The sequence below is a fragment of the Pongo abelii genome, chromosome 1 (assembly GCF_028885655.2).
Source record: "Pongo abelii isolate AG06213 chromosome 1, NHGRI_mPonAbe1-v2.0_pri, whole genome shotgun sequence".
NCBI lineage: Eukaryota > Metazoa > Chordata > Mammalia > Primates > Hominidae > Pongo > Pongo abelii.
In genome coordinates this window covers 98400097-98419031 of record NC_071985.2, presented here as the reverse complement: position 1 = coordinate 98419031, position 18935 = coordinate 98400097, and the positions used below count along the sequence as shown (strand labels likewise).

Sequence of the window (18935 nt, the reverse complement as noted above, 5' to 3'; positions counted from 1 at the left end):
AATAAGTCCCTATTATGTCATAGGGATCTCTGCAGTTCTCAAGTAGAAGCAGAGCAGAGCTAAGCCAATTATTCTTACAAAATTTACCAACCAGTTAAGTCCTTCTACCATCTCAGGGGCAAGGAGAAGAAAGGAGTGAAAAGAGGCCAGGAGTGGGGAAAAGGCACTTACCTCTAGTAAAGACCTTAGACATCACCTAATCAAGCCTTCTCATCATACAGATACAATGGAATTCCAGAGAAGGGAAGGGACTTTGATAAGCTAAAGTTGCAAGCTGTGAAGGGGCTGAGTCACGACACTGGATATGCTGATTTGGCTGCCGAGCTCCATCAACATTCCACTACAATGCTCTTTTCCAGGAAGAGTGAGCAGTGGGAGTGCTTTAGAACCTGGCATCCAAGGGACCTGGTGGGAAGGGGGAGTGAAGAAGTAAAGCTACAGCAATATGCCCAGTGAATAGGTCCTAGGGTGAGCCCTCAGCACTTTGGATACTGGAGTCAAGCCCTCTTTCTTTTGCTGTCCTCCTTGAAGCTCCACTCAGTGTCAGAGAGGGAAGACTATTTAAGATCACCCACTGTATTAGTAGGATTTCTCAGAAACAGAACCAACAGCATGTGTATTTATAGAAAGAGATTTATTATAAGGAATTGGCTGATGTGAATATGGAAGCTGGAGAGTTCAAAACCTGCAGTGTAGGCCAGCAGGCTAGAAACTTGGGAGAGCTGATTATACACAATCCTAAGGCAGTCTGCTGGAGAATTTTCTCTTGCTCAGGGATGCTAGTCTTTTTGTTCTATTCAGGCCTTGAACTGATTGGATGAGGCCCATCCACATTAGGGAGGGCAATCTGCTTTACCCAAAGTTTACTGATTTAAATGTTAATCCCATCTAAAAATATCTTCTGAAATGTGAAAGGGAAGTTCACTATGCCAAAAGAAAAAAATTAAGCAAAAGGTAAGTCATGCAAGCAACGGCCTTTCCTTTTGTTCCTAGGCAGATAGCTACTGATAAAAGGTTAAATATCTCCACTCTATGTTCACCCTACCTTGTGTAAAGCACCGATTTACTGAGCACGAGATGGAAACATAATTGACTATTCCCTTACCTTCTTCTCCTTTTATCTTGCAATATGTGGATTTAGTAATGTGACCCTACCCTCCCTATTTCTTCTCCACCCTGCTTTCACCCTTTAAATATTGAAGTCCTCAAAAATTATCATTGGGGAAAGCACAGACCTGTTTCTGGAGTGGTCTTTAACCTTGGCAAAATAAACTTCTAAGTTGATTTGAGACCTGTCTCAGATAATTTTTGGTTTACAAAATTCACACATAAGATTAACTATCACACCCGCTTTTTCCCTTGATTGACTCTGTGAGACTGAGTTTTCTCCTTTAGTCATCTGAGTACCACCTTCAAGATTTTTGCAATATCTGTGTATATATAATAATAATATTCTTATTTATTTAGAGACAGAGTCTCGCTCTGTTGCCCAGGCTAGAGTGCAGTGGCGCGATCTCGGTTCACCGCAACCTCTGCCTCCAAGGTTCAGGAGATTCTCCTGCCCTAGCCTCCTTAGTAGCTGGGATTACAGGTGCGTGCCACTATGCCCGGCTAATTTTTGTATTTTTAGTAGAGACGGGGTTTCACCATGTTGGCCAGGCTGGTCTTGAACTGCTGACCTCATGTGATCCACCCACCTCGGCCTCCCAAAGTGCTGGGATTAGAGGCATGAGCCACAATGCCCGGCCTAATATTTTTGAACCAATGTTAACTACTCACTTAAGAATTTAGCCTTACACTAATATTTGAGATAACCGGTTTGTTGGGCTGGTTTTAGTATTTTCTAACACAAATAAGAATAAATACTCAAACATTCTTAAAAAGTGCAGGTAGCACTTAAGACTATCTTGGTACTCCATTTGGGAAACCATGTAGCCAAGGCTGTTGGGGCGAACCAAGGTGGTGGGGCTCCGATGGGCCAGCAGGGGTCGCACTTGCAGGTCACCTGAAGTCCTTATTTACGGGATAAGGTGGAGGCTGAGGAAAGTCTTTCAGAGGCCGGACGCTGGCACCGGACGGAGTAGGGAACCCCAGCCGTTATCCCACCAAAGGGTCCCAGCGCCTAGAGGGGCTGCGGAAAGCTCCTACAATACGAGGAGCCCTTGGAGCCCAGAGCGGGATCCTGCGAGCCAAGGCCCCGTTCTCTGTTAGGATCACGGGGGCTGCCCCAGGCAGCTGCTGGGCCCGGTCGCGGACGTCGGCCAGAACATCCTCCGAGAACACGGAGGAATCTCACATCAGTGGCCTCCCTTGGTAGAGGTGGGGAGCCGAGGGGCGGCAGTGTGGAAGGGCCATTGGCCTAGGTCTTTCGTATCCCCTCCGGCCGCTCGGGGCTGTGCGTTCGGAAACAGCGAAAGGAACGGCCTCAGGAATCTGGCCTCAGCCGAAGCACTGGTGAACACAGGCTCCCGTCGCGCCGAGGGAAGTAGGAAAAGCTGCTTCCGGGCGGAGGGGCTGCACTTCCGGGGCCCGCGTCCCCCGGCGGCTCCGGCGAGAAGGGCCTCTGGGAGCTTAAGGGCCCCGGCACGCGTTCCCCTGGCGCAGAGCTCGCTAGCTGGGGCGCGGGCTGCCTTCTTGTTCTGGTGTGATCCGAATGTAACGGAGCGGACTTGGGGATCCAGAACCCCAGACTGAGGTTGTGCTTGGCTTGAGGGGCGGGCTGGTAGGCCAGCCCCCTTGGGGCATCGTTGGTCCTCTCCAGGTGTGTCACATTCGGACCGCACATGGTGCCTTGGTACTCCCCAAAAGTCATGCCTTGATTTTTCTTACTAATAATAGTTTACACTGTTTTACCGCTTCACTGCTTCACGTAAGTAAAGTAATTATTTCAAAAGGAAATGTTGGTCATTTATAAAATGGTGGTAAAGATGGTACAGCGGATTAATGTGAGGATTAAATGAGATGATACATGTAAGTGCTTAAAACAGTACAGGGTACTTACCGTTATTATTGTTAAGTAGAAAGTGAGTTCTGGGAAACAGTGGGTGTATGGTCCTTCACAGCATGTTTTGGAAACGTCTGATTTCCAGCCTACCCTCCTTCCTTCTGTTGCCGTCTGTTGCCTGATTGTTCTCACTGGCTGAAAGGAGATAATCCCTGCCACTCCATTCACCACTGAAAATTCTTGTCAGTTTGGTTGCTTAGGTAGCTACTAAGAGTTGCCAGAAGGTGGCCCCAGAGCACGCGGTTGTGTTTGTCTTTTTGGGTCCCATGTTTAATTAGTAATTTAGTAGGGACGTATTGAACACTTATTCCACACTATGGTACACTGTACCAGGGGATATAGGGATGCTTGAGGGTATGGGAGGCCGACCCTTGTCTCAGGGAGAATATAAATGATTTATTATTCTGGCCTTTCACAAGATTTTGGCATTTTTAAAGATTCATTCATGTATTCATTCAACAAATATTTATTGGATGTTTACTCTGTTCCAGTTTCCACTCAGAGATGTGAAGTATATCGATGAATAGAATAAACAAAGATCTTTGCCTTCATAGAGATCACATTCTAGCACACAACAATAAAGACAATAAATTATGTAAAATGTTAGAAGTGTTATGAAAAGGAAAAAATGTAGACCAGTGTTCGTGTGTGTGGGTAGAGTTGGTGGGATGGGCAGGTTGTAGTATGAAATAGAGTGGTTAGTATTAAATAGGCTTCATTAGGAAGGCAAGATTGAGCAAAGATTCAAAAGATGTGAGGAAATTAGTCAGATTTGGCGGGAAGAGTGTTCTAGATATGAAAAAATTGGAGTTATTACATTTACTCCTTTAAAGGTGAGGTAATTGAGGTTCAGATAAGTAAAGTGACTTGTTTAGGGTCTTATAAGAGATTTCTAACAAAACTGGTCTGGTTTCACGTCCTCATTTCCAGTCGTGTTTATTCACCAGATCACGTTACCACTAGGTGTTTTTAGAGTGATGGAGACTTCACAATACATAACTTGCTTAAATCATGACTCAGGTTATCTTGGCATACTTCCCATCATTGGGTAATATCAAATTCTCTGTGATCTTTCTTTTTTTACATAATCAGTAAATATTTATTTTGCTAACTGGTGTGGAGGATAGAAATGAGGCATAAAGCATGTCTTCTGCCCGTAAGGGACAAATAATCTATACATAACCATTTTGGCCTTCATCTCTTTTTCATCTACTTTCCCCATTTCCCCCAAGACAAGCCCACTGGTAATCTGTACCTACAGCTTAGAATTAGGTCAGGTCCTTAAACTTGGTCACTCATTCTTGGTTTGTAGGTTCCAGAATTTCACTGGATTCCTTTTGCTGACAGTTGTTGTGCCTCTGGTTATCCCCCAAGTCTCTACTCCCTTTATCCTGTGTTGAACTTGTCTATGAGACTGAGCTTATGCTATGCTTTCCACTCCTCAATTAGATATCCCATCTGGATCCTTAGTTCCCCTCTAGAACTGCCTCCTTGTCTCTTGTATTCTCAGTTGTTGATCTTTCCACTTGAGTGGAGACTTTGCATCGCTCCTATTTGGGAGTTGTGCCCCTTGTTCGCTGTGCTTGCTCCTCTTGAGCTGCCTCTCTGAGCCTGAGTCAGTTCTCTTCACCTCTGGCCCAGGGAACTCTGGACATGTGCCACACCCCTTTCCCTTCATGCTTACACTTGCTGGGAGGATATTGTGGTGCCTTGTGTTAAAAGTCCTGGGTTATGGCATTATGTGAAACAGCCGCGAAGGACAGAAGACTATTTTTAGGTAATTAATTGCCTGGGAACTAGTTGTTTAAAGGAGAAAGGTGTTTGGTAAGCCCGAGTGGGTAAGAATGAGGAAGGTGGAACTCGAGCCTGATCTTGAGGGATGGGTAGAATTAACAGGTGTAGGGGAGAGAACAGGGTTGGGGGTGAACTTGTTATATTGTGAGCCAGTAAGGAGATTAGCCTAAGTGGAATGGAGAAGATGTGTTTGGGAGTGGTGGTGGGAAGAGGATAGATAGGCAGGGCTGGATTGGAGCAGAGCCTAGAGCATCAGCTTGAGAAGTTTGCATTACAACATCATAAATTATTTTTAAATATTTTATGGTTCTTGGGAAGCTGGCATGAAGGCACAATGACAATGTGTCATTAAGATCTGTATATCTACCTGCCTATCTTTGATCATCTCAAATTTGCTCTGTCCCTGAATGCCCCATATGAAAGAGGTTCCCTTGGTTATTTTGTCACAGCATTGTGTTCCTTACTTATTTACTTTTTAAGTTTTTTCTAGTGTGCCCTAGAATGAATGTTGCCAGAAGGCAAGGACTTGTTCTGCCTCCTTGTTGAATGCCCAGAATATAGAACAGTTTCAGATACACATTCAGTGCTTTAAAAATATTTGTTGAATGAATGTATGCCCTGAGCTAAGTTTATTTCTTTAAACCTGATCTATTCTACCTTCTGAATTCTTGAATTCTGTTAGTGCTAACACCATCTATTTGGTCTGGTAAGTTGGATACTTGGAGTCAATTTTGATGAAGACAGGAGTATAGGTCTTGACCATTAAACTTTACATGAGGATTGTATTCCCACTGAAGCCTTGTTTTTTACTCCATTATGCCAAGTTAACACAATGCAACATGTTGCATTTTAGATATGAAGACAGAAAACATCAAACATGAACAGTGAGGCTAAAGGAATGAGAAGTTATTGGGAGCCAGGGCCATGGGCAAATTGTAAATTGTATGTTTCTAAATGTAACCATCGTATTATCTGTTCTGTCGTCTTCCAAGGGGAAGAATCATGTAATGGTTAAGAACATGGTCCCTGGAGTTAGGCTGCCTGGGCTCAAATTCTGGCTCAGCCACTTACTAGCAGTGTACCCTTGGGAAAGCTGCTTAACTTCTCTGTTTCTCAGTTTTCTCATCTATAATATATGGGTAAGAATAATACTTACAGAGTTATTGTGAGGATTAATATGTGGGAAGTTCTGAGAGCAGTGCTAGCATATAGTAAATGCTCATCAAATGTTATTATTAGCTATATTAGCTATTATTAGCTGTTAATATTTAGTGGACCATTGAAACAACATAGGCTTAATTGCCATTTGGGCTGCTGATCTGAAACAGGTGGCCAGACTTCATTGAGGGATGACCTTTGCAAGGTGTGATTGAGGGTATGGGATTGAAGGAAATTGGGGATTTTTTGAGTGAGGACTGAGTTCCTGCAGGAGATATAGTCACCCCAAAGGGAGGTACCAGGTCCAGATGGGATTATTTCCGTTGGAATGTGCACACAAATTCTTTGACACAACTAAGGAAGTATTACTACTTAGTTATCTATATGTGAATCTGCACGGAAAACTGAAAGAACTCTGTTGCTACCTTGTTTTTGCTTTTTTTGGGGGAGGAGACAATCAAGTGTGAAGCCATGCAAACCTTTGAACATTGTTATTAGGGCAGAAAAAGCCTTCTTCCTCTAGTTTCCCATCCTCTCCTTCCTCACTGTCTGTTTCTCCCTCTGTGTAAACACAATGGGACATTTCATTTCAAGAGTGTGTCTTGTTGAGGTGGGGCAGAAGGGTTTGGTGGTTTTATCAGACTGTTTAACCATAAAACGTTTTTCATCCCTGTGTTCCTGTGCCCCACCATTTCAGGCACTTGGTATTTTTACTGCCTCACCCCCATCAACAGAGAAAAGGTGGATTTGATGTCATTTATTATATACTTTAAAGTAATTTTATTTTGCTGAATTTGTAAATACATGCAAATGAAATATTTTAGAGCTACAAAAACAACCATGGCCAGATATGTCAAGTATGAACGAGGTCTTTCCCAGTCCCCCTCTGGGTTTTGCACAGATTTATTCTGAGGGTTCCTTAGTCCAAACTGGGGCATCCGCAGACAAAGAGATCAACATTCTTCTCTTCTAAATTCAAAAGGCAAGGTGCAGGTATGAGACATTAAAGTTTGAAAGAAGATGCTACTGGGAACATTTTTTTCCTTCTACTCCACCCCTATCCAGAATAGGAAAAAGACCATCAAAACAAGAGTGGAGAGGAGTTTGGAGAAAAAGTAGAGTAGGTTGTAGTGTATGGGCTGGGCCTGTGCTCTTCCCTTGCCCCAGACTGAGTGTGAGGAGTGGTGAATAAGAACACCACAAACCTGTCTGTACGTATGGGAATCCCAGAGCTGAGAGGACACGTGTCTCCTTTTCTTGGTGTCACCAAGATGACTGCAAACCCTGTAGAGAGGCCCTTCAGTGCTGTGGAGTGGAAAACTTGGTTTCACATGTTTGGCCTTGCTTGTTGCAGAAATTCAGATCTGTGAGTTTCTCTTAGCCCTAAAATGGCATGAGAGGACATCTGAAATTATCAATTATTCTTGTTCCCTTCTTAGATTCTTGCTTGTCTTCCTTTTCACCATTCTGATCTATCTTTAAGAGAGGTCACTTTTCAAATTCTATCTTTAAGAGGTTTTAGGTCTCAATATATTGGGTTTTCCCTTCAATATGGGTCCATTTTGGACTCTAAACCTCAAGTTTCCTCTTATGTGGTTCCCTCTTTACATTTATTCCTTGATACTTTCCCAGACCTGTTTCCAGAGCCAAAACCATCTCTTCATTTAAAATATCCTGAAATTTCTTTATCTACTCTCTTAAGTCATTTCACTCTTTCCGAGCCAATTTGATTTTCCAACATTTTACTGATTGGCCCTTAGCTTTGTGATAATGTCCTTCAGCATTCCCTCCTCTTTGGTGCAGTTGGCAGTTTCATTTCCAATATATTAGGGCCCCAGTCATCATTGTCATTCTTTTCTTTTCTCTTCTCTTCTCTTTTCCCTTTCCTTTCCTTTCCTTGCCCTGCCCTCCCCCATCCCCCCTCCTTACCCCTCCCCCATCCCCCTCTCCTCTCCCCTCCCCACCCCCTTTCTTCTTTTTTCTTTTCTTTTCTTTTTCTTTCCTTCCTCCCTTCTTTCTTTCCTTCCTTCCTTTCTTTCCCCTCTCTCTTTCCTCTCTTTCTTTCTTCTTCTCCTCTTCCTCCTCCTCCTCCTTCTTCTTCCTCCTTCTTCCCCTTCTCCTCCTTCTCCTTCTTTCTTCTTTCCTCTTCTTCCTTCTTCTTTCTTCTTTTTTCTCCCTTCCCCCTTCCTTTTTCCCCTTCCCCCTTCCTTTTTCCCCTTCCCCCTTCCCTCTTCCTCCTTCCTTCTCTCTCCTTTCTCTCTCTTCTCCTCCTCCTTCCCCTCCTTTCTTCTCCCTTTCTTCTCTTCCTCCTCCTCCCCCTCATCTTCTTCTCCTCCCCCCTCCTCCTTTCTTTCTTCTCCTTCTCCTCCTCCTTCTTTCTTCTTTCTTTCTTTCCTTTCTTTCCTCCTCCTCCTCCTCCTCTCTCCTATTTTCTTCTTTCTTTCATTTGTTCTTTCTTTCTTCCTCTCTGTCTCTCTTTCTTTTGTCTTTCTTTCATTCATTTGTTCTTTCTTTCTCTCTCTTTTCTTTCATTCGTTGTTTTCTTTCTCCCTTCCTTCCTTCCTCCCTTCCTCTTTCTTTTCTTTTCTTTCTCCCTCCTCCTCCTCATGATCCTCCTCCTCCTTCTTGTTCTTTTGGCTTATTGGTAAAATCTACTGCTCCTTTCTGATTGAACCCATAGCTTTGGGTCAATGAATTACAAAGTTAGAGTTTCAGTAGGTTTTTTGAAGTAACTACCTCCTCACCTTAACCGAAACTAGACTTTTCCTGAATGATACTACTTTTCAGCAGTTTCAAGTACAGGTTACGCATTCTCCCTCTGTTGTGTTGTGGCTAGAGGTGCGCTGAGCATGATTTTGTTGCTCACCACAAAGAAAGAAAGTGGTTTCTTTCAATAAACACTCCTTCATTGATGCACATACATTCCACCCTCTTTCCATCCTTGCTTTTTCCTTGACTGATCTCTTTCCCGTATAACCACATAATCTTCAGTGAAGACTTTGGCAACTGTCTATTTCTTTCCACCCTAGCTATTATCATCATTCTGGAAAACTTCAACAATCATGTTGGTGATGCATCTGGATCCATCATTTCTTATACTCCATTGATCTCTACCTCCATTCTACCTCAGCCAACCATTCAAATGACCACCCCCTGGACCTTGTCATCAACCATAACTGCTCCACCTCTGAAGCTGTGAACCCTGAAATGTCACTCATTGATCACACAGAATAGCCTTTTAGCTCTCCTACTCTTAAGTTCCCACTAAGCCTGTTCTTAAAAAATAATCTTTTTATTTTTATCTTGAGTAATTGCATGGCTATCATCTAGAGCTGATAGTAGTAAACTTTTTGTCATATTTGCTTCAGGTCTTATTAAAATGAATAAAACATTGCAGGTAAATTTAAGTCTCCTGTGTTTCTCACACCCAAGTTCTAATCTTTTTTTTTTCTTATCAGAAGTACCACCATAATTAATTTGGTAAATATGTGTGATGTATGTGTATAAATATGTGTGTATATATATGTATAAAATATGTAACTACATTTTAAAATTTATGTAATGTACTGTACATATTAATAGTTTGCAACTTGATTTTCACTCAAAGTTATTATGTTTTTAAAACCTATGTGTATATATAATAGTTATTTTCTTCTAGGTGCACTGTAGCTTTCCAACATAAGAATATAGTATACTTTATCCATTTTCCAAATTCACTATTACAAACAATGCTGTTTTAAACATCCTTGTAAATGTCTTCTCAAACAAAATAGGTCAGTGTAGTGCCATGGCTAAGGTTGCACCACAGCTAGACTACATGGCACCTTTGTGTGAATAAGAAAGACTTCCTCTTTTTATGGACCTAGTCCTCTGAGCTCACAGCTTGGCAAATATAAAGTGCCTGGGGCAAAGATAAAAGTACTCAGGTGGATGTAGCTTTTAACTAGGTGTGCATGGATTATTAACTGGGACATGGATTGGATTTCTGTGCCAACTTGCTCCCTCTTGGCACCACTGGGACAGTGAATGAATTGCATAGCCACATGTGGTGCCCTGGGTTGAGAACAAAAACTTTAGAGTCACATTGCTTGGTTTCAGTAGCAGCTATGTGACCATAGCAAATTACTTAACCTCTGTCCCTCATCAGTAAAATGGTGATATGGAATGATCTATCTCCTAGGGTAATTGAGAGAGTTATACATAGTAGTGCTTAGTGCATAGTATGTTTTATGTAACTATTAGATATTATTATCACAAATATAGATAAACCTTGGAGATATTGCAGGTTCGGTTCCAGACTGCTGCATTAAAGAGAATATTGCAATAAAGTGAGTTACATGAATTGTTTGGTTTCCCAGTGCTTATAAAAGTATGTTTACACTATAGTGTAGTCTCTATTGAGTGTTCAATAGCGTTATGTCTAAAAAAGTATACATTCCTTCATTGAAAATACTTCAATGCTAAAAAATGCTAATGAACCTTCAGCAAGTTGTAATCTTTTTGCTGGTGAAGGGTCTTGCCTTGATGTTGATGGCTGCTGGCTGATTAGGGTGGTGGTTGCTGAAGGTTAGGGTGGCTGTGGCAATTTCTTAAAAGAAGACAACAGTGAAAGTTGCTGTGTTGACTGACTCTTCCTTTCATGAGAGATTTCTCTCTAACATGCAGTGCTGTTTGATACAGTTTTACCCACAGTATAATTTCTTTCATAATTGGTCAGTCCTCTCAAACCCTGCCACTGCTTTATCAACTAAGTTGATGGAATATCATAACAGTGTTCATAGCATCTTCACCAGGTGTAGATTCCATCTCAAGAAATCACTTTCTTTGCTCATTCATAACCAACTTCTCATCTGTTTAAGTTTTATCATGAGATTGTAGCAATTAAGTCTTTAGGCTCTACTTTTTAAAAAAAAATTTTTAATCAATTTGTTTTTATTGTTTTTTATTCGACTTTTAAGTTCTGGAGTACGTGTCCATGATGTGCAGTTTGTTACCTAGGTAAATATGTCAGGCTTTACTTCTAATTCTAGTTCTCTTGCTATTTCTACCACATCTGCAGTTACTTCTTCCACTGAAGTCTTGAATCTCTCAAAGTAATCTATTAGGGTTAGAATCAGCTTCTTTCACACCCCTGTTAATATTGATATTTTGACTTCTCCGTGAATCATGGATGTTCTTAATGACTTCTAGAATGGATAATCACTTCCAGAAGATTTTCAATTTTCTTTACTCAGATCCATCAGAGGAATCACTATTTATGGCAGCTATAATCTTCCAAAATGTATTTCTTAAATAAGAAGACTTGAAAATTGAAATCACTCCTTGATCCATGGGCTGCAGAATGGATGTTGTGTTAGCAGGCACAGGAACAACATCCTTGTACATTTTTTATCAGAGCTGTTAGATGACCAGGTGCATTGTCAATGAGCAGTAATATTTTGAAAGGAATCTCTTTTTTCTGAGTAGTAGGTCTCAACAGTAGGCTTAAATAGTTAGTAAACCATGCTGTAAACAGATGTGCCATCATCCAGGCTTTGCTGTTCCATTTATAGAGCACAGACAGAGTAGATTTAGCATGATTCTTAAGGGCCCTAGGATTTTTAGAATGGTAAATGAGCATCGGCTTCAACTTAAAGTCACCAACTGCATTAGTCCCTTACAAGAGAGTCAGCCCGTCCTTTGAAGCTTTGAAGCCAGAGAATTGACATCTCTGTAGCTATAAAAGTCTTAGGTGACATCTTCCTCTGATAGAATGCTGTGTTGTCTACATTGAAAATCTGTTGTTTAGTGTAGCCACCTTCATCAATTATCTTAGCTAGATCTACTGGATAACTTGCTGCGGCTTCTCCATCAGCATGTGCTGCTTCACCCTGCAGTTTTATATTCTGGAGATGGCTTATTTCCTTAAACCTCATGAACCAACCTCCGCTAGCTTCAAAGGTTTCTTCTGTAGCTTCCTTACCTCTCTCAGCTTTCGTAGAATTGAAGAGAGTTAGGGCCTTACTCTAGATTAGGCTTTGGTTTAAGATAATGGTGTGGCAGGTTTGATCTATCTAGATCACTAAAACTTTCTCCAACTCAGTAGTAAAGCTGTTTTGCTTTCTTATCATTCATGTGTTCACAGGAGTAGCACTTTTAATTTTCTTTAAGAATTTTTCATTTGCATTCACAAACTTGGCTAACTGGCACAACAGGCCTAGCTTTTGGCCTCTCTCTGCTTTTGACATGCTTTTCTCACTAAGTTTAATCGTTTCTATTTATTTATTTATTTTTGAGACGGAGTCTCACTCTGTCGCCCAGGCTGGAGTGCAGTGGCATGATCTTGGCTGACTGCAACCTCTGCCTCCCAGGTTCAATCAATTCTCCTGTGTCAGCCTCCTGAGTAGCTGTGACTACAGGCGCTCGCCACCACGTCTGGCAAATTTTTGTATTTTTAGTAGAGACAGGGTTTCACTGTATTGATTAGGCTGGTCTTGAACTCCTGACCTCAGGTGATCTGCCTGCCTTGGCCTCCCAAAGTGCTGGGATTACAGGTGTGAGCCACCGTGCCCAGCTCTTATTTTTTATTTAAAGTGAGAGACATGTGGATGTGCCTGGTGGCTCATGCCTGTAATCCCAGCACTTTGGGAGGTCGAGATAGGTGGATCACTTGAGGCCAGGAGTTTGAGACTAGCCTAGGTAACATAATGATACCCCATTTCTACAAAAAATTTAAAAATTAGAAGGGGCATGGTTGTGTGTACCTGTAATCCCAGCTACTTGGGAGGCTGAGGCATAAGAATCGCTTGAACCCGGGAGGCAGAGGTTGCAGTGAGCCGAGATCTTGCCATTGCACTCTATCGTGGGCGATAGAGTGATACTCTGTCTCAAATAAATAAATAAATAAATTAAATAAAGTGAGAGACATGTGACTCTTCCATTCACTGGAACACTTAGAAGCCATTGTCTGGTTACTTACTGGCATAATTTCAATATTGTGTCTCAGGGAATAGATAGGCCTGACTAGAGGGAGAAAGAAAGGGTAGCAGCTGATCACTGGAGCAGTGAGAACACTCATTTATCGATTAAACTCTCTGTTTCATATAGGAAAGGTTTGTGGTGCTCTCAACAATTACAAGTGTAACAGCAAAGATCACTTATTACAGATCACCATGGCAGATATAATAATAGTGAAAAAGTTTGAAATATTGTGAGAATTACCACAATGTGACACAGAAACATGAAGTGAGCACACGCTGTTGGAAAAATGGTGCTGATAGACATGCCAGACAGGATTGCCTCAAACCTTCAATTTGTAGAACACACAGTCTGTGAAGCACAATAAAGTGGAGCACAATAAAATGAAGTATGTCTGCATGCAAACTCCTCTGAGGTATACGAGTAGGAGTAGAACTGCTGGTAGACAGGGTATGCACTTTTCAAATAAATCTCTTCCTTATCCTGTCTCTATTTTTTCAGTCTGCCAGTCCCCTTCCTGCCTTCTTTCATATCTGTCTAGGATTCCATCATCACACTTTTGAAATTGTGGGCCTCAATCATGTTATAATGCATTGTGATTGTTGTCAGCAATTGGTAAGCATCTCAAAAAAGAACAAACCAAGTCACCCGGATCACTCCCCAAAGTGGACAGAAGAGAAAAGGATTGGGTTAAAGGTTGCAATAACAGTGACCCCCTCCTGCCAGGCATGATGAATCTTCTGTCTAGACAAACTTGCTTTAATCTCCTTTTATTTCCCACTCTACTTCCTTTGAGAGATGTCAGAGATAATGATGGTGAGTGGGCTAAATTCATTTTCTTCCTCTTACTTCCTTCTCCACTTGGCTCTTACCTTCACCTCCACTACTCCCCATGCACACACGCCTTCAGATATAATATTTACAGCTACTTATTGCCTTTTATTTGCTGTGCTCTCACTGCTAATTATCCTACATTATGTTTCATTCTCTTTGGTTTTGTTGCCAAGAAATATCCCTATATCCTTACTCCCTGCCATCCCTTGCTCTACTAGAAATCTGGTTTTCCTTTAATGATGCTGTTTTCCTTTTTCTATGAAGTGGAGCCTAGCTGTTCTGGTGAAGTCACTGTGGGCTAGTAGATTGAGAATGAGTTCACAGTCACACTTGAGTTCAAATCTGAACTACATCATAGGTGAGCTGTGTGTCCTTGGATTTATAACCTCAGTTTGCATACTGAGGAGAAGTTTAAGGATCTCTGCATCAAAGAGTTATTGTGAAGGTAAAAAAGGGGTAAGTAATGAGACATTGGCACATAGCTCCTAGTATATTCCATATTGTTAGTTTTATTTTACCTGAAAAGTTGCTGCTGCTAACAAGGCCCATCTTTCCTGCAATAATGGAGTCGAGAGTGTAAGGTCTTGCCTAAGGGAAATTTGGCTATAAAATCCCTCCCTTCACACACATATAGTTTGGGCCAAGGAGGGGGCCTGTAAGGCAGCAATTCCCAACCTTTTTGGCAGCAGGGACTGGTTTCATGGAAGTCAATTATTCCATGGATGGGAGAACAGTGGGGGTGGGATGGTTTAGGGATGAAACTGTTCCATCTTGGATTATCAGGCATTAGATTCTCATAAGGCACATGAAACCTAGATCCCTTCTGGTGTAGTTCACAGTAGGGTTCGTGCTCCTATGAGAATCTAATGGAGCTGCTGATCTGACAGGAGGCGAAGTTCAGGCAGTAATGCACGGTGGGCTGCCACTCACCTACTGCTGTGTGGCCTGGTTACTAACAGGCCACAGACTAGTACTAGTCCACAGCCCAGGGGTCGGGGACCCCTGCTGTAAGGGTTTCTGGTTTTTCCTCCCGTACCTATAACCTTCTCTAAAGACCATTATGTGTCCTTGGACCCTTCATTTTTCCTTGTACCTGCCCTGCCAGTCTCAAACCTGGGATTAATCTAATTCCATTGTTTTTTTTTTTGCTTCGTCTGCCAGGCTGTTAGATGGCAAATATCACATACATGATGCCTTAACTTATTTCTACACATTTATTATATTAACCTTGCCCACACTCTGAATATTGCCTGGCAGTCCCTTTCATCATCCCTAGTGGTTTCTTTTACCAGACCCCTCAGCTGGATTTTTCAGACCTTTCCCTTTTCAGATCTTTCCAAGCCTCCTGCTTCACTCCCTCCCCATCTTCCTTTTAGTAGATCACTTTACTTCCTTCTTTGTTAAGATTGGGAAGTGATTCAAAAAGAATGAGGAGTCCAGTCTTGAGAAAAATGTTTTCCTGGCTAAATGACACAGTAGACATTTCAAGGAAAGAAATCACTAGGCTACCAAGATTACGGTTAGTCTATTCATGCGGATGAAAAAATTTCCTCTATATCATTATCATACTTGTAGGTGTCAGTGTTGCAAAAGTCAGGGATGAAGTTGTTTACATTAGAGAGTTAGCAATTTATAGGAAAGGGCTCAAGGCTTCATTGATTTGGAAGACTAGGTAGAATCTTATTCCTCATTTTTAGCTTATCTCAGGGTTGTAAAGATTTTTGTTTTTCCTCTCCAATGGTGCGACTTTATATGCTTAGTCATAATGGTGGTTGGGCAAGGAGTCAGTTTTGTTGTCTCCATAGGGGCCAACAGATGTGAATTCTCCTAACTTTGTTTCTAAAAGGAATCAACTGGGTCATGGACCACTAACATACAGATTCCTGGGTCCCATCTACTAGAAATTTGGATTTAGTTGATCTGGGATAGAGGCCATGAGTTTGCTTTTTAAATAATTACCATAGGTGATTCTGATGTAGCTCATCCTAGGAACCTCTTTTAGAAACATGGAGGTAATTGTATTTTTGCTGAATTTTCATCTCCTTTTTGTCTCAAGAGTATATGAGGTATTCTTTTCCTTTCCAAGACTGATTTCTCTATGTGTATATTTGATTCCATTTCTGTCATTCCTTCTAGGTCCTTGATCCAACAATGATTCCTTTCTCTGTATCAACAGATTCTTACTTTCTATAAATCTCCTTCCACTTGGCTTAGAACTGTTATTCACATTCAGTAAATTTTTATTGCGTGCCGCCTGTGTTTCCAGCATGATTTTAATTTCTTCCTTTATAAAGGATTTTTCTTTCTTCCTTGCCTACTCTCCTATTTCCTCTTTACTACAAACTTTTTAAAGAATCTTTTCACACTGACATTTAATAAGAATTATAACAACAAGTAGTAATAAAGATAGCCACTAATATTTATTAGATGATTACTGTGGACCAGACACTTTTCTAAGTACACTGTATATATTAACTATGTAGCAGACAGTTCACAAATTAATTAAAAAAATATATACATTAGGATCTGTTTCTGGGCTATTTATTGTTATATTGATCTGTATTATCTACTCTTCTGCCAATATGCTATTTGGCAGAAGAGTATTTATAATAACTTTATAAAATGCATTTTATCTTCCATTACTTAGTGAAATTCCCTTCCTTTGGCTTCTGGAACACCATTTTCTCTGCCTCTCCTCCAACTTTGATTCATCTTTATCAGTGTCCTTCACTGACCTTTCTTCTCCGCCTCCTTCATGTGATTCTATTTAAAGCCCTTTACAGCCTGCTTCCAACTTGCATTTCTAGCTGCAGTTCCTGATACTGGTTTTCCTACATGCTTCAGCCAAAGACATATACTCTGATCCCTGAGAACACTATTTCCTCAGTGTCTTTGCACATGGAGTTCACTTCTCTGCTTGTGAAGTCTATGAATATTGCATGGCTGATTTGTCACAATTTTAAGTCTTCAACATCTGGAGTGTTCTGGCAGGAATTTGTAGGTAAGGACAAACCAAGGTGGGTGGTGATGCTCAGGAACCCTTTGTTTCTAGGGTAGAGCACACAGAGTCAGGGAGTCTGAGAGAACAGCAGGGGTAGAGGAACAGGGCCGAGACAGGCTATTGAAGGAATTGGGTAGCAGATACTTATCTTTCAAAAGGTACCAGACTGTGTGTGATTGTTTATTATTAGTCCCTGGTGACCTAAAAAGTAAGGCATGCATTAAGGAGGTCAAGTCAGAAAATGCCACCCTCTGGAATTGAAACTAATGAGAACTATTAAATGTGATGAAATAAATTAAATGTGAAGAGATGAGTTATCTGCAGCAGGAGTCCACCCTTGGAAATTAAGTGCTGCTAATGAGCAGGGTGTTCCTCAAGTCTCTCTCAAGACATTAAGTGTGGTTGCATTGAAGCAGGAAAGGGGGAGTCCGAGGATGAGTACTAGTTGGTGTGTCTCCAGCAGTGTCCAGAAGAGTGGATTGCACCAGTCCTAGCTGTTTGACTGTAGTTGTTTAGAGAGAAATATTACTGAAGCACAAGACAGTGTTATGTTAGCAAACACATATGTTTTGGAGTTAGACAGATTTAGGTATAAAACCTGACTTTACTAATATAAGCCAGTTACTTGACCTTTTAAAGTCTCAGTTTGCTCTTCAGTAAAATAACATTTATAACCACAGGGTTGCTATGAGAATGAAATTAAATAATAAATAAATATATGTCAAGCATATAGCACATAATGTAATGTTCCCAGTTCATAAGATGTTCAATAACAGTGCTGCTTTTGTATTTTTCTATCTCTTTTAGGAAAAATTTTTGAATTATCAGATTACCATAGCACAACCTTGGAGAATAAAACTCTTTTGCTCTGAAGCTCATCTAATAACCTGATATCTCTCGAATGAATCTATCCAATGACAGGGAATACCCCATGTTAAACAGCTGATTCTTGTTCTGAATACATTTATATCTTGTAGTTAGTAAATAAATAAATTGGACCCTTAAGACTTTGCTTAGAATGAATCTGTCTCCCAGAGCTTGATCACATTTGAGTGTACAGAAAAAAACTAACAAAAGTGAGATCCAACTCGGGATGAGGTATTGAGATCCTGTAAGATCCTGCCTGAAACAGCCCACCTCTTTCTCTTTTCTTATTTTAGCTGTAACATTATGGTTCTTAAGTTTCTAGAGTCATAACAAGGAAAAGAGAAACATTGTGAAAAACTTGGCTTAACTATATAACTAAGCATTTATTGGGAATTTCTTTGCTTTCTCTTATTAGAAAAATTTTCTTGCCCTTTACCCCTTGGAAGGCAAAGAATAAGGTTGGGGTGTTGCCCAGAAAAAGGGTCAGGGTTTGGTTCTCATCCTTATATACCCAGAAATGCACTCATATCAGTGCCCCAGAGTTGATCAGACTCAGGAAAGCTGTTTCATTGTAACTGAACTCATCAGGGACTGAAGTATAAAAACCAGAGTGCCATTTTATTAATTTACAATCAGAAATGCATTATCAGAAACACTGGGTATTTATATTAATCTTGCTGATGAATGCTTTCTCCTCTTGGGAAAATTATGGAAAGCCAAATTTTCTTTTTTTTTTAAATTTTATTATTATTATACTTTAAGTTTTAGGGTACATGTGCACAACATGCAGGTTTGTTACATATGTATACATGTGCCATGTTGGTGTGCTGCACCAATTAACTCGTCATTTAGCATTAGGTATATCTCCTAATGCTATCCCTCCCCACTACCCCCACCCCACAACAGTTCCCAGTGTGTGATGTTCCCCTTCCTGTGTCCAAGTGTTCTCATTGTTCAGTTCCCACCTATGAGTGAGAACATGTGGTGTTTGGTTTTTTGTCCTTGCGATAGTTTGCTGAGAATGATGGTTTCCAGCTTCATCTATGTCCCTACAAAGGACATGAACTCATAATTTTTTATGGCTGCATAGTATTCCATGGTGTATATGTGCCACATTTTCTTAATCCAGTCTATCGTTGTTGGACATTTGGGTTGGTTCCAAGTCTTTGCTATTGTAAATAGTGCCGCAATAAACATACGTGTGTGTGTGTCTTTATAGCAGCATGATTTATAATCCTTTGGGTATATACCCAGTAATGGGATGGCTGGGTCAAATGGTATTTCTAGCTCTAGATCCCTGAGGAATCGCCACACTGACTT

The 18935-nt window shown here is 41.0% G+C and overlaps 1 long non-coding RNA gene across 2 annotated transcripts; it reads left to right on the top strand.

Annotated features, from left to right (window-relative positions):
• Positions 1–1885: 1885 nt before the first annotated feature.
• LOC134762049 (uncharacterized) lies at positions 1886–17753 on the top strand. Of its 2 annotated transcripts, XR_010141546.1 has the most exons (4): positions 1886–2695; positions 14012–14203; positions 16555–16748; positions 17556–17753. It is a non-coding gene; the product is annotated as an uncharacterized LOC134762049 (long non-coding RNA). The 2 variants fall into 2 exon arrangements; XR_010141545.1 differs by lacking the exon at positions 14012–14203 and having other exon boundaries at positions 1886–2869.
• The last annotated feature ends 1182 nt before the right edge of the window (positions 17754–18935 follow it).